Below are 25,805 nucleotides of genomic sequence, written 5' to 3' on the forward strand. Positions count from 1 at the left end.
GATTCAGCATCACGCATGAAGGGTTACATCACCCTCAAGCACGCAGAATTTCTGAAATTGCACTGAGTTTCCAGTGAGACTTAGAATCGGTTCCACAAAAATCTACAATTCCTCTACTGACAATTCAGCACTGGCACGGAACAGACAAAATCATACATAAAGGAGGGAAGAAGAGTTAGTCAAGGAACACCACAACTAGAATTTGATACTTTTCTTCCTGCAGATGCTTGTAGCAGGTTACACAGAAGAATTTATTAAGCATCATCTGTAATGAGCTATATTTCTTTGAGCTCTCCAAGGACAGCCACACAGTCATTTCTGAGTTTGTAGTCAAGATCTGTCCGTGCTGGCTTCACTTCGAGAAGTAGTCAGATAGCTACTCTAATATTTTTCTCAAGCTTGCATTTTAGGTCAGCCTGAATAGCTACAGCATTTTTCCATCACCTTTTCACCCACAGTCCCATATTCCCATTGAAGCAAAGATGCATTTTCTTTTCTTACCTTAGGACATAAATGAAAATCTGCCTTTAGTTTTATAAATCAAAGGTCAAAGCTTATATTTTTTTGCAAAGGAAAAAAAAATCTTAAAGCTCAAATCCACTTAAGTATATTAAAAAAACTACAAATTATAAACCTTCATGGAACAGAATGTAAATATTTATATTAAAATCTGCACTTAACTCCAAAGGTAATCTGTATAAAATACTGAATACTATCAGCATCTTTTTATCAACACTCAACTTTGCATGTTACATAGTAATCAATCAAAAATCCAGAGTTTCAAACATCATTATCTTATTTAACATGTAGTGATAATTTTGTATTTTTATAGTTTTCCTATCACAGCCTTTTCAGCCCACACACTAATTGGGACTACAGTCCACTAAAATGTTTGAAGATACAGTAATCCCTGTCGTTATCTTGTTTAAAAATCATTCTAGACATGACTTATTCCCATTTCTCATTTATTTGATGGAAGCCTGAATCTATCCAAAATAAAATTCCATTTCTCATCTTTTCATGCAGGACTTGAGAAACTATATTGTTTCATTTATTTCTTCAAAACAAATATTGTGTCTTTAGAAATGCTTCTAACTAAAGTTCTCTCCTAACAAGTATTTTTGCAGTGCTAAGATCAATGTGTGCACAATGTGTGTCCTAATACATTTAAAGTTCTTCCTAATACTAAATAGGTAAAACCCCACTAGCATCCCACTAAAACTTCATAACAAAAAAATAATTTAAGAAAATAGTACCTTTTTTATTCTTTGGAAAATGTTTTTCTAGAAGAGCTAACTGGTGATCTGCAAACGACTTATAAAACCTTGGGTGACATCTTAATTCTACTTCTGTAATCATTATTCATATTACAATGATCCATTTTAATTGAATATATACCCTTGCTCTTCAACCATGGCGAAGTACTGCTGATAATTAAAGGAAATGTCCATTTTACTTTATTCATTTAAATAAAAATTAAACAAAAAAATCCCATGCATTGCTTCTTATTAGAGATGCAGAACTTAGGCTGAGGGGGAGCAGAAATAGGCAAATAATGCTGAAGCAATACTGATTTACTGGTTAGTTTATAATTTAGAGTAATTTGTTCTAAATAATTTTTATGCCTACACAGGATGGAATTTTCTCTTCACTGCCAGACGAGCTGCACAGAAAAAAAGATCAATAACAGAAGTTACATTGGTTTTGTGGTTCCATTTCTGAGTGCGAATATTTTATTTATCACGTTGTGATTGTGAGCTTGCTGCTTAGGAAGTAAAAGACAGAGCTACTCAAAAACCCAAGTATAAAAAAAAAATCAATTGAAAGGAAATAATTTTCATAAGGGAAGGATAAGAGCATACTTAAAAATAAAATTGTTTACAAGACTACATATTTAAAGTATAAAAGCTTTTTTCCCCAAACCTATGAACTAGTATTTCAGCAAAATGATACATCTTTAAAAGATCCAAAGAACTGCATTTATACAATCTCGTAAAATACCTAACCGAACATTAAGTGTAAATTTGGAGCACAAACATCTTCAAAACTACGTATTACCAGGAATACCAAAAATGATCACATGCAAAGCTCTGTTAGCTCTGTGTAAATTCTCACCATGTAAATTCTGGCAAATAAATTTGATACTAGTGGAGCTTGGGGTTCGGGAAGGTGTTTTTTGTTTGTTTGTTTGTTTTTTGGTGGGGGAGGGAGGGGAGAGGACACGACATATGTTTCTCTCCCCTTCCCTCAGGAGCCTGAAAATTTAACCATTATGAAAAGAGGTAATCCAAGCACACTAGAGATGAGTACCATGTCTCTCAGAAGGTACCTCGCAGTAAGTGGCTAAACCTGCTTCAAGATCGGAAGGTGCCTGCCTCTGGCAGAAGTGGCCCGGACCTCAGCAGGAGCCATGCAGGCATGACTGCGACCTGGAGGCTCAAAGTAGAGTGCTGGTGTCACTGAGGGATGCTGTCACTCAGATGATCCACAGACATTTCACTTTGTTCACATACTTTTGTTCCTTTTAAAAGTCGTTGCAAACTCACAAATCAAACATGGCAAAGAGAGATACGTAAGCCTGATAGTAAAGAGGGCTATTTTAGCAATTTTCTCAAATACTTTTTGTTACTCATACCACTATGAGTTTACAGAATGTTTTTAAACCACATAGAATATTCTCTTAGGAACAGCCCTAAAAGTGCAAAAACTCTTGCACCCTCCAGGCCCAGGACTGAGAATAGCACTGAAGCTGGCAGTGACTGAGAGGCTGTTTGCTTCCCACTCCCAAGGAAGAAGGGAATTTATAGTCAAGAGGCATAAAGCTAACAAACAGAATCCCCCTGTGAGAAGAAATCCAGTAGGGTTTTGTTCAAGAAGTTGCACTTCTTTTTCCTTTAATGTAGCTACTTTCTACAGGCTTTTATCCACCACGATGGGATGATAGCAGCCTTTGTTGAGTAATAACAAAAAATAAATAAATAAATAAATAAATAATAAATAAATAAAACACAAACCTAACAAACATGCTGAAGCATCGATGTCCCAGCAATGGCCCCTGAATAACACAGAAGATGTCAGAGAAGGACATAACAGATGGAAGTGAGTCCCACTTCCATCTTTTGGTAAGTGATGGAGAGTCTTTATCATTTGTATAGAGAACAAGTGAAAAGGCAGAAACAGGCAGCGCTCAGAGGCTGGACAAACAATACAAAAGGGAAGTAATTGAGAAGTTACTAGTGCTTCTTCAGCAAACCAGCAAGTACATGGGAACACAAATTTAATGAGACAAAGAATGCACGGTACTGGCTCACATTGCAAGTCAACTGCAGAGCCTACGACAGGCTGAAAACCAGAGATGTTACCAGCACCCAGTGTAGAACCCAGAGAAAATTCACAACCCCAAAACCACAGCTAAGCTAAGGAAAATTTATCATGGTATATAAAGGGAGAATATTTCCCTAAACCCTGAAGCCCCAGAAATAAAGCCCCAAACCCACTGATGTGATACACTGTGCAATCCTCCTGTGGTACTTAGATTTTTCCCCCATCCTGGGAGCCCATGAGTCATGTTCTCTAAGTTGGAGGAATCGGTGAAAATCCGCTTAAGCAACTATTTCACACGGAAAATACTCTGCTCCTCGCAACCATCACAACATTAAGCTCACTTGCCCTAGCATTTATCTCAAATCAAACCCATAGCAGAAACCACAGCCATGCCATCGAGAACATAGGGAATTTTTTTCCTCACTACCTGAAAATCCAATCCAAAGCAAAGCACAAAGCAGCATGTAGGATCTAGCTATCATTTAGAAAGGTTTAAATGGACACATTCGCATCTTTGATTACTACAGGGAAATATGAATGTGATTGCACATTCAGCTTTACTCATGACCTGCTTCATGACCTTGGGAGATTACTTGGTGTTATTTAGGTTTCCTCACAAAAAAAAAAAAAAAAAAAAAAAACAACAAACCAACCAGCCTTACCTACACAAAACGACAGCAGGGGGATTTTGAGATTGAGTTATCGGGTGTTTTGAAATTTTCACAGATGACCTACTTCTGAGGACCTATTTCTGCAACCTTTTCCAGATAAACTGCAGTTGAGATACAGAGCTTCTGGACCAACATCCTTTATCACTTGGTATGATAAAGGATGGACTAAGAAGATCTCTTAAAATCAAACATATGAGATTTGAAAATTAATATATAGATACATTTGTAATCATAAAAACAATTTTTGGCAATTACCTATTTCATTTTTCTAATTATACAGCACTGGCAGAAAACTGTCATGAAACTGAGACTTGCTAAAACAGAAAAAATAGAAAAATAAAAACCAAAACCCCACCAGATTTTTTTCTTATTTGTATTCATACACTGAAGCTTTTCAGTTTTTCTCATTTTAAGTTTCTTTTGCAATATTATTTTTTTAGAATTCAGAGACACAGGCTCTTAGAATAATTTACTTTGTAAGTAGGAAGCATGAATCTTAATAGTGTAAAAACTGAAGAAATACAGACATGGAGTCAGAAAATAATCTTTTAGCAGAAAATATATGACAACCACCTAATCTACAGCAAACAACATACAAGAATGTGCTGACTATTTCAGTATAAGTGAAAGAATTTGCCTGGAATTTGGTGCCTGCCATATCTAGAAAAAAAAAAAATAATAATCTGTTTTTTCCATGCTTTGAAAGGAATGTGATAGAATGAAAAACATTATATTAAATGAACTCCAACTAAAAGGTTTATTTTATAAGAGGCACATCTTAAAAGCAGTTTCTTAAGCAACACTGCCACTGAATTAAATGGCCTGAATAAAAATTGTCAGGCGTATTAAAAAATAAATAAAAAGAAAACTACCTTGGTAAAATTAAAACCGCAAGAGAATAAAGACCTTAAAAAAAAAAAAAAAAGCAGCTTTAACTTTTTATGGGAATCAATCAACTAAAGCTTATATTTCTTTTCCTCTTGAGGCTATCATAAGCAAGATAGCCTTCTGTCTCTGCAGGACACACAGGGATAGTTTGTTACTGTATGTAATTACATGAATTCCCAGAGCATATGTACAACATAATTAAATTATAGGGTGTCTTGTGAGCATTGTGTCCAACAGTTACAGACACCACAAAATAACAGACAATTTGAAAGGTCCTTCTTTCCTGACCTTTTCCTTATACAACACATATTGTAGGATATACAGATTTACAACTTGATATGCAGTCATTTATCAAGACAAACTAGTTTTTGTTGTATTAGGAATCTGAATAAAATACACACTCAAATGAAGAAAAATTTGTTTGATGCCAGGAGCAATAAATTCCTAACATCCTCATTTGATCCTCAATTTGTCTGGATGGGCAACTCACACAAATGAAAATCTAGGTAGGTAGGAAAAAAGAATGCTTCAGAAGAAGAAACACACTTAAGTAATTCAGTTGGGCTGGGAAAGACTGAAGTAGATTCTGTAAAGGAAAAGTGCTGGGACAAATTGCTTTCCTCTACAAAAAAAACACTTTCCTGCAGAGATCTAGGAAGGCATTTTTCAAGCATAGATGGAAGCACTTTGGTCAACAATATAAACACATCTCAGAGCAAAACAACATACAAAATTGAAGTTATGACTACTCACTGAAAGGAGAGATCAGCAATGCTCTGTTTTGCAGTTGTTCTGGGTGGTGTCTTCAGCTGACCAGGTGAGAGACACTTCCTAATTCACTTGTCAATGAAAAGCAAGAAGGATCTGTCAGAAGAGGAAAAAACAAAATTTGAATGTTTGCGATAAGCAAAGACTTCAAAAGTATTTTGGTACTTATGTCTCACAGTTTTTAAATATTAAAAGGGCAATAAAATCTACCTACATTTGGATATCAAAATTCATCTTTTAGAAATATCTTTTCCTTATGCCTCGCATTCTCCCTCCTCCCCCCACTCCAACCTACACAGACACCCAAGCAATCGGTTTGCTTAGTTATTTAAATTTTACATTGCTAAAATGAACTGGTAAGAATTGATCATTTCCTCTGAACTCCCAAAAGAGAAAAAGGCATGATAATCCTGTCAGTGGTCCTCAAACCTTTAAGATCAAGACATTTTTTTCTTCAGGTATCTGTACAGTGTAAAGTTTAACGTAAAGTACTCTTAAGATGACAACTCCACAGACCACTAGTTGCTTCCACTGTCACTTCATGCTTTTCTTTTTCAGTCTGCAATCCTTATACCACCCGTTGGTTCCCATATTTTGTTCAGAACTTTCATTATCCTTAAAAAGTATTTTTGGAAAAGAGAAATTACCTAACACGTCTGCAGCCTCAGCAATTGCTTTATTTTTCACCTGGTCAGTTGCAACCACAATTATTTGTAAGATTACTTGGAAAAAATATGTTTCACCTTTTATTATGGAATCAAGCAATAAGTCATGGTGAAGAAGTGATTGGTTATTCTGCCTAATAAACTCAAACAGTTGATAAATACCCATTCAAAAACTGTAACAACACCACTGGCTGCAGGTGGGAACAGACATGCAAACCATCAACGGAAGAGCCAAATATTTCATAAATATATACAAAAAACCTATAAAGACAAGCTAATCCTTCCAACTATTATGCATGCAATTTTCTTTTAACATTGAGAGTATTTAACACTGCCAGCTTTATCTATTGCTTTCACTGAATTTAAATTAATGGTACTTATTTTTGGTTAAAATAGAAGCTTGATGTACTAGCACTACTTAACTGCTGAGGTCTATCTCCCTGGAAATGAATAGGCATAATTGTATTTCAGGCCAACAGCTTTCCATAAAGCATCAATTATTTAAATAAGACAAAGAATTCGATACACTTTGTACATTAGTATCATGTAAAATCTTTAAGGCCAGAATCACGGCATAAGATCCTCTAAGAATATGAATCAATGTGAAACAAACAGTGCTTTTAATTTGCAAATGCAAAAGCTGAAACATAGATAACCTTACTAATTATGGGTTGGAAGGCAGTCTTTACTTTCATAATCTCCTTATTTTCACTATTATGCCTACTTTCTTTTGTGCAATCCCATGAACCTATGCCTTAATGCAAATTATACTGCTATTACATACCTACTGCTTTGGTAATTCTGTGCTATTTGGAGTATTTACTTATAATTTCCAATTCATTTATACCTTCCCTGTTTGGGTATCACTATTTCAGTGACTGTTAACTTTGGAACAGAAACATTTGTAAGAGCAGCATCAAGTTGCTCTGAGATACAAACTCTAATAATCTACTGAAAAATAAATAAATTGTGAGCATTAAAATCCATTGTTAGTCAGATTTGAGAAAAAACATCAGAAGGATGAGTAGGATCATGCTTTAATCCCCAAGAAAGAACATTATAAGGACTGAACACTCCTTATGACCAGGTGTCAACTCACAGAAAAACACACTGCCACTGCCAGCTAGGCAGGAAGCATTTTGACTTGGAAGGCCAAAAAGAATCAGTGTGGGCAGCGCTGCCCAGTTGGCCCAGGAGGCAGCGATGCTGTTGAGCCAGTGCCTTCAGCGATCAGCAGCCACCAGGTCCTCGTGGCTCCATGGCTCCCAGCGGCAGCCACTGGGCTCTCACTGTCCCACGGCACCCAGCAGCATCAACCCAGAGCCCGTGGGCACACTGGGCTTAGCTGCTGCTGTCAAATCTTCTGTTGAAGAGAACAGCAGCCGTGGGATAAAAAAGGGTTAAAACTCTCTGAAATAAGACTAAATCAAGTGCATATTTTTTTCCAGAACATCCACCGTTTTGCAGGAGATTTAAAAGCATTTGACTTGTTCTTTTTTCTGTATTGACACTGTAAAAACCTTCAGTAGTGCCGCAACTGTTATTTTCAATTTCTCCTTTGGCTTGTTTAGCATGTGAGAGGTCAAAAGAAAGATGAAACAGTCTCGCTATAACTGAATAAGCAAACAACAAAAAAGCCATTCAAAATCTATGTAGTAAATTAATCAGGTAACAAAAATAAAAGCAAGTTCCTTGTTTGATTATATTGTTTTTTTGGTCAGCGACTTGTTGCCAAGACTAGGTAAGAACGCACTCTGACAAGTTCAAATGCATCTCTAAATTCTAATACCTTTTTTTTTTTTTACCTTGATGTTCCTTTCTGTAAGAGAAGAAGCAAGAAATATTTGTGTACAGCTACCAGCATGTGCAAATAAACAAGACCAAGCAAAAGAAGCAACAAAAATAGAAAGGATGGAGCTGTTACTTTCAAGCTTCTCTTAAAGTAATAGTAGTCTTAATAATTTCAGACATAGTACGTATACTAGCATTACAAAAAATATTTAAAATTAATTTAAGAAAGGGTAATTTTGTCAACTACCATTCTTTGTAACTTTATTGTCAGTGCCCAGGTGCACGAATGTCTGTGAGGAGAGGCCAGGGCTGTCCTGAGCTGGGCACCACCAGCTCTGGAACATTCCAGCTGGATTTTGAATATTCCTGCTGGTTCTGGTTGGTCCCAGCTGGTTCCAGAATGTCCTGGCCAGTTCTGAAAATGTTCCAGAATCTTCTAGAATGTCCCAGCCTGTGCCTAAATATTCCAGAAGGTTCCAGCCCATTCTGGCCTATTCCAAAATGTTCCAGAAAGCTCCATCTGGTTCTGGTCTATTTCAGAACATTCCAGCCATTTCCAGATGGTTCTGCAAAGGCCCCACTGCAGGACTCTACCACACTGGAGTTTCCACATGAACATAATCCCTCACTGTTTTAGTGAAAATCAAGAACATGCTAAGATTTATGTATGCAGTTTGCTGCCTTTTGGACTGGGAAACATACAAATATTTCCCACTCTTTGGCCACTTCCTTCTCTCATTTATGTTTCAGCTAATGCCAACAGTGCTAGCTCCCACAGCAACAATCCACCTCATACAAGTGCAAGGAAGGTTAATTAAAGACACTTTTTAAATTACTCTAAGTGCCACTGGAGTAAGTGATATAAAGATCCATACGTTTACTACAGGCTGCAAGATCTGATGATCCTTTTAAAATAACCCAGCAGTACTATTGAGATGGTATTTGGCATACTTCATACTGTTGCTTTTCTTGCCCTTGTTTATGATTAATTAATGAGTCGTGTTTCTTAGATGAAGTTTAGAGATTACACACTCAATAATGACAGAAAGGGAATAGCACAGCTGCAAGCATGTAAAAGCCAGGTAATTGCAAAATCTACACTAACACACAAAATTTGTATTTGGTCCTGGCTGGTACATACTTAATGCTGCAGTATTGTGTTATTTATTTATTTAAGTCACCGGATCACTTAGTGCAAGGCACTCACCCACTGAGCATCACTAAAGCATTTTTCTGCTCATTTTGGAAGTCGCTGGCCCCACGCCAGGCAGCTGCCTCCATGACTCATTGCTCCCCTGCTCCCGTGCCTCCAACCACTAACGACTCCATTTGCGCAGCACCTGAGAGGCGACCATTCCCATTTAATTGGCTGGGAACTTGGCACAGAAAGATTGAAGGCAAAGTGTCTGCTAACACCATGTGCACAATTTTTGTAGTGTTTAGCATTATACAGCATTTTGCATGCTATAGAACAGCTCTAGGTGCCTTCAGCCATAGCTGATAACAATAAATATTTTTATAAATTAAGACATCCGTATATGGCAAAAAAAGGAACAAGTAAGCATTTAGTGACTACAGCACAGTTTGTTTAATGCAGTATCCACTACCATGCAGAAGGCTGTGGGATGCAGATTCCAGCTCACCTTGCCCCTTAACTCTGCAGACACATGAACCCAGCAGCAGCAGCAGCACCGCTAAGACAGGCAGCTCTCACTTCTCCTCAGCCACCTGCTTGCAACATCTCCCCTTCAGGGGATGGGGCCAGAATGGGAGCTGCTCCAGTTACTCACTGAACCCCACTGAGCATTTGATCAAAAAGCTCTGGTTTCTTTTGTTTCCTCTCCCCACAGTTTTAGTCTTTTATTAATTCTTTACTCTAGCTCAGTTCATTGCCACAAAAATACACACACCAGCAGACAGGGCTGGGGGCAGGAATGAGTATACAGGAACATCCTGGCCAGGCATAGATCCTTGGACTGCAGAGCAAGACAACGTCCAACCACTTACATGTAACATCATCCCCTTCCTGAATACTTCTTTCACTTCACCCCACCAGCCAACAACAACAACAAAGTGATCTTACAAACAGCTTTGCAAGTCTAATTAATTCTTAAAGAGCATCTGCTCAGAATGCTGAATAAAGCAAGTGTCCTGAGGAAAAAGACTATCAACATCTGACTTCAGCCAAAGGACAAATTCAAGTTATGGATTTTAGTTTTGGCTATTCTTTGAGTCTCTTACTTTTCATCCACTTTTTTGTTCTTTTTGGCAACTTGAATAATAGCATTCTAATATAGTCTATATTTCAATAAAGACAAATGAGTGCAGACACTACTAATAAGTAAAAATGTTACACAACATTTAAAAAATGAAGTCTAGTACTTCTGTGTCAATTTACTTTGAATGCACAGTGTAATCTTCATATTGAATATAAAGTATTATCATCCTTAAGAAATGTATATAAACTCATGCTTTATTAATTACCAAGCATTCAAGTAAATCAAGTAATAACTAGAATTTGTATTACATTTGATAGTTAACAAAACTGCTAGTTACTCAAAGCAATATTGATCAAAACCTAATGCTGTCAACAAATGGTAATAAAACTTTCAAGATATGCTTTCTCTCACCCTGATATCAACACATATTTCAAAAAAAAAAAAAAAAAGGGGGGATATAAGCTTTAGGCCAAACTTAAAAGAATTAATATGATTTCTTCTTCCTACTAGCCAACCAAACATATGAAGAGTGGAAAATTAGTAAATGGAAATTAACTGCCTTTTTTGCTAACAAATAATCATAATAATAAATAAGCTTTTAAGAGCCATGAAATTATAAACACAAGTGTTTCAATACATTACAGCTGTAGAACAAAAAAAGGAAATTAAAAAAAAAAAGAAATTATGCATTTATCAAGTACATAAGTTCTGTACCACTTCATAATTGATAATTTTACAAGCTTCCATTCAAAAAAAAAATTTTTTTTCTATTGAGTATTATGACAAGTCAAAGGCAGCAATTTAAATCTTAAAGAGAAATAGTGACCAAACTCAGTTAGAATGGGAATTCAGTGCTTGACAGTAACAGGAAAGACCATGGCAAAAATCTAGTAGTACTGCTCACAAGAGGCAGAGAACGGAAACCACAGCCGAATCACAGCAGAATACAAAACACAGTGTACCAGAAAAGTAACTTTGCTCACATCTTTGGAGACACAACAGCTTTCCTCCAAGAAAAAAGAAAAGCATTAAAATGAAAAATATGATAGCCTTCCTATGTGTCTACTGAAATATGTATCTAGAAGAGCACAGAGGAAGAATGCAGATGCTGAAGTAAAGCAGTATGGCTGCCCAAAACATGAGTCCATCATTTTACAAATACATTAAAATGCTACAATGGAGTAACACTAAAAATTGGTGCTTAACAAGCAGCAGCTGTAGTACCATCACTGCAGGAAGAAGCCTCTTCTAGCATACGAATCAGGAGAACTGACACTAATAAAGGAAAATTATGCTCAGTGGAAAAAAAGTTCACAACCACTGCTGGATGTATTATGTGTGGTCTGTATTTAGTTACATAACAGTGGTTTAGATAGATTACAGCCCCCTGGAAAATCTCTTATATTCCATCCTGTTCCCAAATAGCATAAGTTCCTAAAACTACGAGGGGAAGAAGTTCAATGAGAAACACCCAAAAACCCTAGAGAAGAAATTACCAAATGCAATACTTTTACTGTGAATTGAAGTATTCAAAACCCTCCCTCAGCCCTCCCTACACTAAACATTTACTAAAATTTTCTCTTCCTTACAGTAATGTGCTAGCGTTAGAAGCCACCAGAGAGAACTGCATTAGTATCAAGTACAGAGAGGTGCCTATCACAGTCTGTGACTCAGTAAAGCTTCTATCTGTATGGAAACTGAGAAAACCACAACTGATATTTATTTTGTTTGTTTGTTTTTTTTAAGTAGCTCAACTCAGCAAAACATTAATTAGTGTCAGAGGAAATCACACCATTGTAGAGTTCAGCCTACAAGACACATCTGAGAAATTAGTAAAAGGTCCACACATGCACATACAAACTCCACAACCAGCAGCCTCACTCACCCGAGTCTAGGGGAGTCAGTGAAATGATGTAAACAAACAGCCAAGCAGATAATAACCAGAGCAAATGAATCAGGAGCTTCACTTATAAGCATGAAAATAAATATAAGACTATTTACCATTACTTTACACTGAGAGTTTCCAATTACGAAGGGTAAAATAAGAAAAAAAAAAAAAAAAGAAAAAAAGAGATAGTGCAGAAAATAAGAAAACTTAGAGTAAAAATGTCAGTATTATTAACTTTCAAAACAGTTGCAAAGCTTGAGAGGTGAACTTCATGGTAACTGGATTCAAGCACCAACAAAGAGTTACTTAGGGAAAGCTACAAACATCAGGGAAGGAGAAGAGGAAACAGAAGAGGTGGGTAATGCTGTCAGTCCAAACACAGCTCACCTAAGGATGAAAGGAACTGGGGCTAGCAGAAAGCAAAGGGGACAGCAGCAGGGGAGGTAGAAGACATCTCTATTAGCAGGGCAGCATGGCTCGGAGCAGCAGCTGGCACACAGTTAAGGCTGGACAACATCTCAAATGGACCAAGAGCCCTGAGCTGTTAACACACTGTGTAAAGAAAAGTCCTGGTCCTCCCTTTTTTTGCACTGTACTAGTTGCTAACGCAGAGGCACCCCAAGTAGCCTCAAACATTTAAAAGCACCACTCTTTCATTGGGCTCAAAGCAACTCTGAAACCATTCACAGCATCATCACCAGACAGCGCCGGAAGTGCAAAGAAGTGAAATTTGATCTGGACGTGAGCAAATTTTTAAAACTCAAATAAATGAAGAGCTAATCCAAAAGTATTTTACAAAAAAAAAAAAAAAAAAAATCAATAAAAACGGCAATTCCAAGCATTACCTTTGGATGAGTTATTACTTACACACACACTTAGATAACTGGTATATCGTCTCTTAAAAAAAAAAAAAGATGAATAAAGTAATACAAGGACAGTCTCTCCCTTGCCAAGATAAACATGCATATATACATTATATACATACTTTTTTTTTTTTTTCAGAGGAATACACACACACACCCCTCTATCTACAAGGAGCAGCTGAACTGAGCTGCTGAAGTTACGTGCATCTGGAGCCCTTCAAAAGAGCACCTCTGCAGGTTACTTCATCTTGCACAGGTCTGCCTCCCTATGAACTGCCTAAGCCACAACAAGAATACCGCAGTCCACGGCTCTTTCCATTGAACAGTCAAATTCCCAGTGGGCTTTAATAGGATGAGAAGAGAATGTGCAGTACAGCAGTGACAGAGCAAGTCTTCCCTTCTCTGCTGGGGCGGCGTGGAGGAACGCTTCTCCTCCCAAAGGGGCAGGGCAGCACCTCTTCATTCCACCCGTGACTACTGAAAATAACAATGTGCGTGTGTAATGCATTCAGTGGGTCTCCCTCGCTGTCCCCTCACAAGATCATAGCCCTCAGAAAAAAAAGGCCACAGAGACAGCTGAGGGCATGTAATCCCAACCTTTCTGTCTCTTTCAGTACAAGAAGCAGGGGACATTGAGTAGCACTAGCAGGAGTCTGGTTCAAAGCAAGCTTCCTTCACCTTCTTAGAAAAGGCAGTTGTTTTTTTGTTTTGTTTTGTTTCTTTTTTTCACCTTTACACAGCAAACGTGCATTTACAGGAGGATGCTGGGGAGGCCACAAGTTTACCAAGATTTAAGCAAAGACAGGAAAGATTCACAGAAGAGAATCCCACTGAGGTTTCCTAAGTGGCTGAGACCACTTCCAGCTCAGGGAGTCCTGGGACCAAACAGGCTGAAAGTCTGGGAAAGAATAAGCTGAGTTTCAACTATGATTGCCTCTTTTACTGTCCCCAGGTGTCCACTTATGGCCATCCGGCTGAACCAGTACAGCCTATATTCTATTTCTTCCTCTATTTACCTCTAGACAGACAAAAAAGATTTACTTGTCTTGATACCTACTAGCTTACCTTCATAATGCCTTTTGTACTGGCAAATGAAGACAAGAGGATGTATTTTCACCCTTCCCAGACTCAACTCCAGAATATTAAGTAGGTGCATCAAACTCTCTATATTACGTTATGTATCGAGACTCAAAACACAGCATGACCTAGAGACACAGAATATCATGAAATAGGGCATCAGGACATTCAGCAAACAGCAGACCCTGCCAAAAAAAAAACAAAAAAACTATGCAGGTCACCGACACTTTTTGTCATGATTTTAGTAGACAATTTCTTCAGTTATAGATTGCAGGCATTCCCTTTTATAAGGTGTCACAAGCACCACACATTTTCAAGAAATGATTCACCAGTAAATACATTCCCTACCGCACACAACATTAGCCACCCATTATCAGCAGCGGCTACTCGAGAGCAGGGTAGCACCACAACGGCTACACTGCTGCTAATGAGCAGCAACTGCACTTCACACTCAACTGTGCTGTTCTGAAGTGTGGAAAAGGAGAATGAAATTTTCTCTCCTCTATATTTATCCATATTTAAAATATCTAAATACAGTTTTCTTTTTTACTCTATTCTTTTTTTTATTTTTTTTTTCCCAAATGTGAGCTGTATTTTAACAAAATCACTCTAAAGAAATGAGATAAACAATTTAATTAAAAAAAAATCTTTAAGTAAAGCACTGCTCTAATAAAACGGTGACATAAAACCACATGGTTGGTTAATCTGTGACACAAATAAAAGGCCAACTGAGTGGTAAGCCAGAACTGTCATTTGAAATTAGGGCATACAACAACATTAATGTGATTTGAAATTCTGATTTATATTAGGCCTCATTAAGCAGTTTAGAGAAATTCATAAATCTTTCTAGAGGGTCATTTTTTTTTCCTAATTACCTCTACAGAATTATATACACAGATACATTAAAATACGGTATTTATAAATCATTATATTTATTTATTTATTCAAGTCCTATTGTCTCTCAGCTATGAAACTGGACAAGGCAAGAGCCTTCACAGATTCATAAGAAAATCAAAACACAAAGAAGTACCTGGCATACATACTTAAATGTCGATTCCAAAATGTTCTCAACTTAAGCAGTACCAAATATTCAGAGAATTAGCGAGAGAGTTGCCAACGGCCTTTTATGTAAAGGGTTATAATAGTTACTGTTATATATTATATATATAAATATGTATATATTTGTTGACTGAAGTCAGCTTAACTTTCCAAGCTGTAATTTACAGACAGATTTGATAATGATAGGTAGATTCTGTTTCAGTATATAATTTCTAGTCCTTGCCTCTTACAATACCTGTCAACTCCTCAGCTTTGTGCTTAAACCAAGACCTTGATAAAACGCAGCAATAAAACATGCATGTCTGTAACATGCTGATGGCTTATAGTCCCTCATTAATGGAAATAATTTCATTTGTTCATGAGTCCCTAATGAGCCACACATACATTCTTTTGCCAGTTTAGGATTCACTAACAGTGGTTTATTCCTTTACGTTAAATTTCTGCTCAGTATTTTTTTATGCTAACAATTAAGGCCTAAAAATAATCTCAGCTTTTTCTTATTATTACTATTTACTGAGATCTGAGATTTTGATTTATTTATTTATTTATAAATACACTGTTGGGAAAGTAATGCATAGAGAAGTCAGCTTTACATTCACCAAGAGATACGGTGCTGTGAGGCTAATGACATCCCAACAAGCATAGCATAATTCTTCTCCTCCTGGACATTTCTATTGCCAGCACTCTGCACTGAGCAAATTCAACAATATTAACACTTGCAGACATTTTCACTGAATACATACTGATAAAAAATACTGTGCATGTTTTCATTTTACAAAACACAGAAATGGCTCAATGGAACAGAAGAGCTTAAAGGCCTCAACTGAAAGCTAAGGCATTTGGATATCGAACAGAGGATAGCACCCTAAGTGAGCATAAATACACTTAGATAGGATTTCGAAGTATTAAAAGCTAAGACAGTGAATCTATATATAGCCACTGATAAAAGTAGAGCTTAAAAGGACACTGATTGGTCCTTGCTTTGCTAACTTGAAACAATAACAGGCAAGAAATTTGAACAGTTTCCCCTTTACAATGAAAACAGTAACCTTAGATGTCTGTAAATACCTGGGCAGGTCAACTTTAAGCTAGCAAGCCTTTGGAAAGCATAATTATTATCTGAATTTCAAGATACAGAATTTCAAGTTACCTTTTGAAAACTACTTGGTTTGAGGAGGAATACCATGAACTGCAGCCAGGCGTTCAATTATCCAAAAGGAATACTGCTGATGTCAAAAGACATGATATACAAAGCACAAAGCTTTACAAACTAAATGGCCAAACACATAATCCAATGAACAAAGATACCAGCAGGTCATTTAGCTATGGCTAACAAATGGTCTGAATACCTCTGGGTTTTACGTGTTCTACGTATTATCTAGTTTACCAGAGAACTTGTAAAAACAAACGAAAAAGAAATCAAGTTAGGGACAGACTGCCATCAAAATTTTATTCTCAAGTAGTGATGCTTAGCTCTCAATTTTTTTTTTTTTTTTTTTTTTTTTGCTCTTATCTGAAATACAGGTGTTCACACATAGCCTATTACTTAGCACTTGGTTTCTCAACTAATAATCTTTATTCTCTGACATGTGCTCCTTAATACTAAGGTCGTCACATTATAGTCTGGACACATTTGTGCTTCTCTTGCACAGATGAGGAAAGGTTGTCCAGCCTGGAGAAGAATGGGCTCAGGGGGATCTCAACCACGTGCACAAAGACACAAGGGGAGGATGTCATGTAAATGGAGCCAGACTCAGGTACGAACTGAAACACATTAAGTTCTGGTTCAAAAAAAAAAAATACACACACACACACACAAACAGCGCAGGTGGTCAGCCACTGGAACAGGTTGACCAGAGAGTTTGTTGTGTCTCCATCTGTGGGGACATTCAAAACCTGACTGGACATGGTCATGAGCAACTGTTCTGGTGGACCCTGGTTGAGAGCAGATGGCTGGACTAGAAGTCCACAGGGACTCTAAAAGTAGGACTGGACTCCAGCTGGTAGAACTCCAGAAGTCCTTTCCAATCTCAGTCATTCTCCTGTTATTTGCAACTGAGTATCATTGATATTCTCTAGTTATGTAACATATTTTTTATTTTTCAAAGTTAAAGATTTTCAGAATTCATCTTTCTCTTTGGCATTTCATACTGTCCTCAAACTCAAGATCTAGAAGTTTATTAATGGAAGTTACACATGTGTAACACATGTAAATTCTAAAAATAAGGACTAAGCTCTCCTTTCTTGATCTTTGCTTGTTTCCAATCCAGGTAATATCACTACAAGGGTGGTACCATTGCACTTGATTTGCAAAAGAAAAGAGCAAGAAAGGAGAAACAAGAGCGACAGTTTAGCAAAAACAAACTATATTGGTCTGACAAAGACCCACCGCTGGAACAAGGAGGAAGGAATAAAGACACACTTTTATTATCTGTTGATCCATTTCTAACAATCTAACAGAGGGCAGTAATCTTGAAGATACTAAAACCCCCAGAGCTCTGAGAAAAATCAGTTCGATTGTAAAATAAGAGACTCAGCATCACCTCTGCTAAAAGAAACATTAGGCTTCTAGCTATTAGCTGACAGCCAGCCTGTGTCACCCAGGGCCAGGCACGTGCTGATGGTGGTTATAAGGGGCAGGAAGAACCAAAGGTATTGCAGGAAGGTTTAAAGGATAGAGGAAAACAGGAGCTGAAGTTATTATAGGGGAAAAAGGACAAGGGGAAGATCACAGGGAATATTAGCAGAGAGAAGCAGGTAATCCTTCTGGTGGGAGGGATGCTGAGGGGATCAGGGATGAAGGACAGAAATCTGTAGGCAGTGAAGCTTCATTAGTTCCACTAATCACAGAACAATTTGTTTACAGGAAAGTATTTTGGTTTGTTTGTTGTTTGCCTTACAAGGATGAACAGGTGTCTTAATATAGTCTGTGTGTGGAGTAAAAGAGGAACAGCCAATACTGAGAGCACTCCGTTCAGGCTCAATTTATAAATGGAAAAGTGATTCTGCATGCAACAGGAAGGATAAAAACGGTATCCTGCTGTTCACAGTGGGAGACAGAATTTAAATATCCTGTAATATAATTTGGTACATCACCACATATCAGGCTTGACTTCCCTAATTTACACCAATAAGTTCTTACGCAAGAACCCATCTTTTCATTTCAAGGCAGTGACTTCTGATTTACACCAGGGCAAAAGGAAGAACATGCAGCCCTCCCTATCTTCATAAAATTGGCCATCTGCTGTTAAATGCATTAATGGCAGATATAATCATATGTTAGTATTGTATTACAAGATAATATCAGCACTGGATTGAAAGGGGAAACAGAATACTATTTAGTGTTATATCATTTACACCACCATTCACAAAAAAAAAAAAAACAATAGGTTACAGTGTTCTCCAGTTTCAGCTACTTATTAATTAGAAGAATAAATCAAATCATAATGAAAAAGAAATCAGAAGCATTGGGGATAAAGTTTCTAAAGGAGGGCTTTAATATAAGCAATTATGTTCACTTTTAGATGATGCAAAGTCACAACATAAAGGCACAATTTCTTTCAGTAAAGTCACTCCTAAAACTACATTGAGAGCAGTTTTTCCTCTTATAATCCCCATATTTTCCCATGATACAGCAGTGCTTAGCCACAGGTACACAGTTCATAGAAGAGAATGCCAATGAAATACCAATGCAAATGCCACTTGACAAAACGATTTTCATGAACTTTTTTTTTTTAATTATTCCATTTTTAAACAAAGATACCCATTTTAAGGGGGGCTTAGCCTACAGCTTTCAGCACCATTCACATTTTCAAGCTCAAGTGCCATCTGCTGGCCCCACTGCTCACCCATAAGGACATGATTCCAGATGGCTTTTCTCATACATTCTGTAATTTTTTTTTTTTATTTTTATTTTTTTTTTAACATGAAACTTCATTAGAAGAGGGCATACAGACTACTACAAAGACATATAATTTAACCACTGGAAATTATTTTCCTTTTGCAAGATCTTGTGTCCTTTTCTGGAATACATTAAAGTTTCCACTAAAAAGGAGGCTGTCCATTAGCACTGCTAATGCACCTTTCATCTTTAATTTCTCATTCTTACAATATTTCTCACAAGATATTTTACACCACCCAGAATCCCGCCACGTGGAGTTCCTAATCTAACTATATGCAGACTTATAAATGTACATTAGAGAAAAGAATGTGATAAATAGGAGCAGTTTACAGCAACAGGATCTGCACAAGAGGAAATTCTAAGGGAGATTTAAACTCTGCACCAGGAGTTGAAAATTTGTTGGCATTGCTCAGCTGCTCTAAACACACTGTGCAAAGGTGACAGGCAGATAAACGAGCACGAAAACACTGAAATAGGTGGACCAGTGCTGAAGAACACCAAGAGAGCAGGTAGCAACAAACCCAGAGAAGATGAATTTATAGGAATATACACAGAAACTGCAGAAGAGGTTCAGTAGTGAGATTCAAGGAGGAAGATCATACAAAATCAATTTGGTGAAGTAAAGTAAATCATTAAGCAGCTACATTCTTCCCCGTTTCCGTATTTCAAAATGTAGTTGCTAAAGGCTTTAGGCTGCTTCTGGCTCTTGCAGCATTCAAAATGGAAAAAAAAAAAAAAAAGAGAGAAAACCAGAAATGTACAGGAAAAAAGAGTTAAGTCGTTAAGTCAGATTTTGGAGAATAAACTATATCTTGGATTGGCGGAAAAAAAGATAAAGAATACCCTCGACCTCTGAATTTGAGTCAAAGATGCTACTGGGAATGGAAATTAGACATCATTTGAAGGGAAAGAATTAAATCAAGAAAGACTTTCCATTTGGCTAAATTAGATTTCAGCCTTGAACTAACTAGGACTATCAAGTCAGATTTCTCCACAGCATGTCTATGATCAGGAGATACTTAGGTCATCCTTTATTTCTCCTTCTGAATCTTCTCTGAATCCACAATGCCTGTGGACTGCAGAACTGCTTCAGGATTCACTTTGGCTTTGCAGCAATCCATTTCTGCAGCTCAGCAGCAGTAACAGAAGATCTGGCTGCCTTTGGGAAGAAGGACAGTTCCAGCACAAGAATATTTGTTATTTGAAGCAGCAACCAACTCCAGAGAGATACCCACCTGGGCCTGACAAAGAGCAGGTTACTTCAAAGCTGCTCCATCTTTTCTCACTCTTAATTTGTCATCTAAACCCTTCATGAAGAAAACATGCAGAAGAAGAAATTTAATTCCCTCAAAAATTACAAGCCAAGAATGTTCCTTTATTGAAGTGTGCTTCTTGAGTACAGATGAACAACAGGACTGAGGTACTAAGAAGGATCAGTAATCACAGAATAATAAAATCATTCGGGTTGGAAAAGACCTCTAAGATCATCTAGCCCAACCTTCAACCTAGTACTAAAGTCCACCTCTAAACCATGCTACTAAATTCTACATCTACATGTTTCTTGAAGAGCTGCAGTGATGGTGGCTCAACCACTTCTCTGGGCAGCCTGTTCCAATGCCGCACAACTCTTTAAGTAGAGAAATTTCACCTCATGTCCATCCTAACCCTCCGCTGGTGCAGGTTGAGGCCACTTCCCCTCATCTTATCACTTGGTGCTTGGGAGGAGAGCCTGATCCTTGCAAACTTGGTAATGCTAAGAACCACAATTAAAATTTGAAGTTGATCACAGGTTGCCCGTGTAAATATTTAATTTTTCTTACCATTACCATTAGACTTCATTAATAAAAGAAGTATCATTCTTCAAAGGGCAGCTGGAGAAATGACGCTTGCCAACTGAAGACTTGATGAAGGATACTAAGTATTAAGATACATCCAGATCATTACATCTCAGTCTTCATTACTTGAAATTTAATCAGACTTAAGTTTAGCCAAAACATAGCCACTGGCATTCAGTCATGTGCCACCAGTCACAAGTCTTCATGAGCAGAAGCCTACGGTAACATCTCTGGTGTGACTGTATGATAAATCCAGTATTTTTCTAATGTAGCCCTGAACTTAGCAAGGACAATAAAGTCATCCATAAAATAGCCACAAAAAAAAAAAAAAAAAAAAAAAAAACAAGGTCAACTTTATATCTACAAAGCAAAAATGACCTTGAAAGGATTTAAAGATGAACAGGTACAATTCATTTTTCTGCTTCATTTAGATGTGTAAAAATACTCATTTCATTTCTACTTTTCTAGCAATAGGTGGCACTCTCAAATGCCACTTTCCTAGGAACCTCTTGTGTACCATATTGTTCTATATTCCAGTAGGATATATTCAAGGAAGTATAGGTGAAGTTATTTTCCTTTCTGCTTCCACTAAACAGAACACAAAATACATCTCACAGTTATTTTGTTTTCTGTTTTCAACTGTAGTAGTGCTCAAGCTCATTTTTACAACAGCTAGAAACTGGAGAGCAGTATGCTGTTATTGTTTGTGAAGCTGCACTACTTTAGATAAGTGGCAAGCAGATAAACATGCTACATGCTCCAGCAATCTGAACGACAACATTAATATAAAAATCACAGTTTTAAAATAGGTATTGTCTCAGCACCTCCAGTTGCCTTTTTAGTGACCTGTTAAAATACAGTCATTTCTATTTTTCCCTGTTTTCCCAGATTTGTAGATAACATGAATGGTTAGTAAATAACATGTCCTCTTGGCTTGCAAAATAAGCACTTTGCTACTCTCCCCTTCAACCTGCTGACCACCTTCCTCTTTCTTCTCAATTCACCAGCTTTGTTATGTGCAACATTCCCTCTAAGTGCTGCTATCTTTTCTTCACCCACTAGTGGTATGCTGGCTCTGCAGTTCTAATTTCAGAAGGATGCTTAACAGCTGCGACAGTCAGAATCCTGAGCTCAGTACTTACAAGGAAGATCATGCACATAATATTGTTTTTGAGATTTGCCACTTCTCCAGTGTAATTTTTGAAGTCCCAACTCCAATATAACACGCTTCTCACCTAAGCTGTTTACATAAGGGATATACTTTACAGGAAAGAAAAGTATACCAGACTAAGTCCCCTCTGTATTTTAATTTCTTTTGTTTCAAAGTAAAATGCTCTGGAAGCCTGGAAACAACTTCAGTTTGTCTCAAAGCAAGGAAGGAATTAAACACTGAAGCTGTTTTCTTAAGTCTTTTGGTTATTACGGCAAAAGCATTAAATCTGTCTTAAAATTACTACATGCCATTAGGCAACCTTCTCCTCTTTCTCCACAGATCAGGCACATCCCTGCAATTTCAAGCACTTGCTAATGCAAAGCATGCTCAGACTCCATTGACAGCGCGCCGACATGACATGCTTCACTTTCCATTGTCCACTGTCCTTAGCCGTTCATTATCCTGACTGCTGTTCCTACAGGATAATGATACGCTTGGCCTCTGCCTGTGACTAACACATTTTGCTACAGGGCTTCTTTTAATTGCAACACATAGCATATACTTTTGTTTTGGAGCAACAGACAAACATTTAGTAGAGAACTTGTTTGCTCCCCTGCTTGATAGAGGATCAAAATTAAATATATTTTGAAGCAGGAGGCATGCAGCCCAAGTAAGATTGTACCTCCCCTGGTGTACCAAACAGGGATTCTCACTGCAGCCAAAGGAATACCCCTCCTAATTGTACTGTGCTGAAAGACACCAGCTACCAAGAAATCCCCCGACTATAAACAGCTTAAACAAGAATGAAACATGTATGAAATTTCTAGAAAGTTTTCTCACCTTTTAAACCTTTATGACTTGGTGCCTATGTCAGGATTTCAATTAGAAAATAACCAGACCAGATTCTTCTAAGTACAGAATGATTTAAAGCTGAGTGCAGCCAAAAGCCAGCAATCAGCTCACAACTACAGCAGATGTTTCCCCAGCTGAAGTCACTCAGTCTAATTCTCTTACCCGGTGACTAGAAACGGGACATCCAAGACTCAGGAACTTGCATATTTAGGCCCTCAGTGATAAGAAATTACTACTAAAAAAGCTATTGGGCATGAACCTGTCACACATTTAAACAAGATGATCGCTTTTAATAAAAAAAATTCCCCCCAGAAGGGTAGCACATTTGTTTTGAGAGGTTCTGTTAGAAAGAAAAAGTCTGAACTGCAGAAATATTTGGTTCTTTCAACTCCAGTTGAACAGAGTAAAACAAACCATCAAGACATCTCCCTCTCTGGCCAACAGAGCAGCAATGGCCAAGGGGCACAGAAGAAAACAACAAACAAGCCCATGTAGTACCTAGATGGACTAGACAGAAAGTTATTTTTAATTAAGATAAAATTATTGACTTCTGATATTAACTACATCAATGTTTTGTCTCATTGAGTTCTCAGTTACATTACCCATGACATCAACAGTAAATGCCACTAACGAATACATCTGCAGAACTCCGGTTTATATTTTCACAGCACTGCCATGTATATATTTAATGTGTGTCTTCATAGCACATTCTAACTCATTTATTTGCCTTGGCCACAGACGTACCTCAAGAGTGCCTCATTTAGTGCAGGAAATAAAATAACCTTAACACAGGAGGATGAAAACAGGAAACTACTGACAACAGCACCCAGTCTGCAACTAGTTGAAGGACTCCAGTGACTGAGACTCCATCTGCGAACAGGCAATGTTCATCTGTAGCAGGTGGATCCAACCAGCATTTGGGGGTTGAATTCAGCACGGAAAGCCAGAACAGACTGATACTGACCCATGGAAAGAGACAGACTGGTCCTGAGCCACAGAAGAAACATATGCCAAGCAGCGAAAGCTGTGGTAGTGCAGTGACAAACCCTTTGATTCCAGCTCCTCATCAACAAGTTCTTGAGCCTGGACATTTCAACTTCAGCAATCACCACAGCCAATTCACCATAATGCGCCTAAGGCTTGCTTGACCAATATTTGTAGTTACTGACTGCTTCTCATTGCCACCGGATAGATTGCCCAATAGCTGTAAATGCATGGCTGTGTTAAGAAATTTCCTGAATGGAAAACTGAAATGGTGTCTCAGTCTCTTGGAATACTCCCAGCACAGTGATCCTCAGTCCCCTAACAATAACAAGCATCCCATCTCCCACCCCACCGACTGATTCATAATGCTGTGCACACGTAGATGGTGCAGTGCCTCAAAACTGATAAAGCGATGTCTCAAAGTGGTATAGTCTAATTTACTACCAAGAACATGGTAGGTTAAGATGGAAAATGCAAATTTCTGTGCAAGAGAAGAACTATTACAGGAGATACAGCAGGTACACTCTATAATAATTTTTAAATTGTGGTTTTGTTTTATATCCAATATCAGCATGTATAGCATTACCTGTCCTGAATGATTACATTTATTCACATGTAGATCGTCAAGGTTTAACTATTAAGGGCAATAAATGTTTCACTGATCATTGCTGCAAAGCCAACTAATCCAGATACCTGCTTCTCAAAAAAACAGTCAACTAAAAGACATACATTATCCTCATTGAGCAATTAAAATGAAGTTTTATTTATGAAAGGTAATGGGTTATTCCAATCTGTTTTTTAAAATAGCAAGAGTAGACTGCATAAGCGATAGCCTTTTAGAGGACTTCTGAAAATAAGCTACTAGTAAATCTTCCCTGCATGTGGAACAATATTAAATTTCAGCTCTGCCTCTAGCATAATTAAGTACCCACAACAGCATAAAACCTTCATTAAATTACGGTGTTTGGAGTGAAATGTAAATTTGTCTTCAGATACAAGGTTGATATTTCAACCCCTTCACTGCCAGAATATCATTATGGGGTGAGGAAGCCACACAGCAAGCACAACAGTTCCTGAACACTCGTTTTCTCTGGATACTGCACAACCAGAAAAGGTATCAATTAAGCGCCTGTGTCTCTGCTGACTCCCCCCAAGAAAAACAAAGAAGTGAGGAATGCCTTTTAACTACTGCCTCACTGGAAAGACCAATTAACTGCATTACTTCTTATGACATTCACATTATTTTTGTTCCATCACCTCCATCACCACCAACCCTTCTTGATGGAAAGCAAAAACAAAACAAAAATGCCTTTTACAAAACAATAATAATAATAAAATCAACACAGAAGCTCAATTATGCACCCACTCAAAGTCTCTAGTCCGTCTGCTGGCAGAGTGGAGCCCAGCGCTGGCTGGGACCTGCTGGACGTTTCTAAACGCATGAGCATGACAACACATAACCTAATAGAAGACTTAAGCATAGGATTTTCTTTCAATGAGCAAATAAGATTTTTCTTTTTTTTTTTTGAACAACCAGTCAAAACTGGACTCAAGAAAAATCAAGCTGCTGCTTCTTCATCTAGAAATAAATGAATAAACATGACATTGGATCAGGTTTACACTAAAACTGTCCTTATTTTAAATAACATTTAAACGAACCATACATTTCCATGTATGCATCCTGACTAACGAGCAAAACACAGAAAATATCTGACAATTTTTTTAATTTTTTTTTGGAAGGCCAAGTACAGAAAGTAGGTATCAACAATGACATTTAAACATGTATTTGGGAGAAGAGCAAGGAAAATAGAGGAAGACTTGTACAATGGCACTTAGTAATTTTTTTCCTATTTCCAGAGCTTTACAA

The 25,805-nt window shown here is 37.5% G+C and overlaps 1 protein-coding gene across 11 annotated transcripts in view; it reads right to left on the reverse strand.

Moving 5' to 3' along the window:
• Positions 1-25,805, reverse strand: part of TENM2 (teneurin transmembrane protein 2) — a 1,136,432-nt gene that overhangs the window by 596,080 nt on the left and 514,547 nt on the right. For all 11 annotated transcript variants that reach the window (XM_068697798.1, XM_068697795.1, XM_068697797.1 and 8 more), the window contains one exon: positions 5,637-5,747. The gene's annotated coding sequence lies outside the window, so the exon portion shown is untranslated. The remainder of the gene's footprint in view (positions 1-5,636; positions 5,748-25,805) is intronic.

The sequence above is a fragment of the Anas acuta genome, chromosome 14 (genome assembly GCF_963932015.1).
Source record: "Anas acuta chromosome 14, bAnaAcu1.1, whole genome shotgun sequence".
Taxonomy (NCBI): Eukaryota; Metazoa; Chordata; class Aves; order Anseriformes; family Anatidae; genus Anas; species Anas acuta.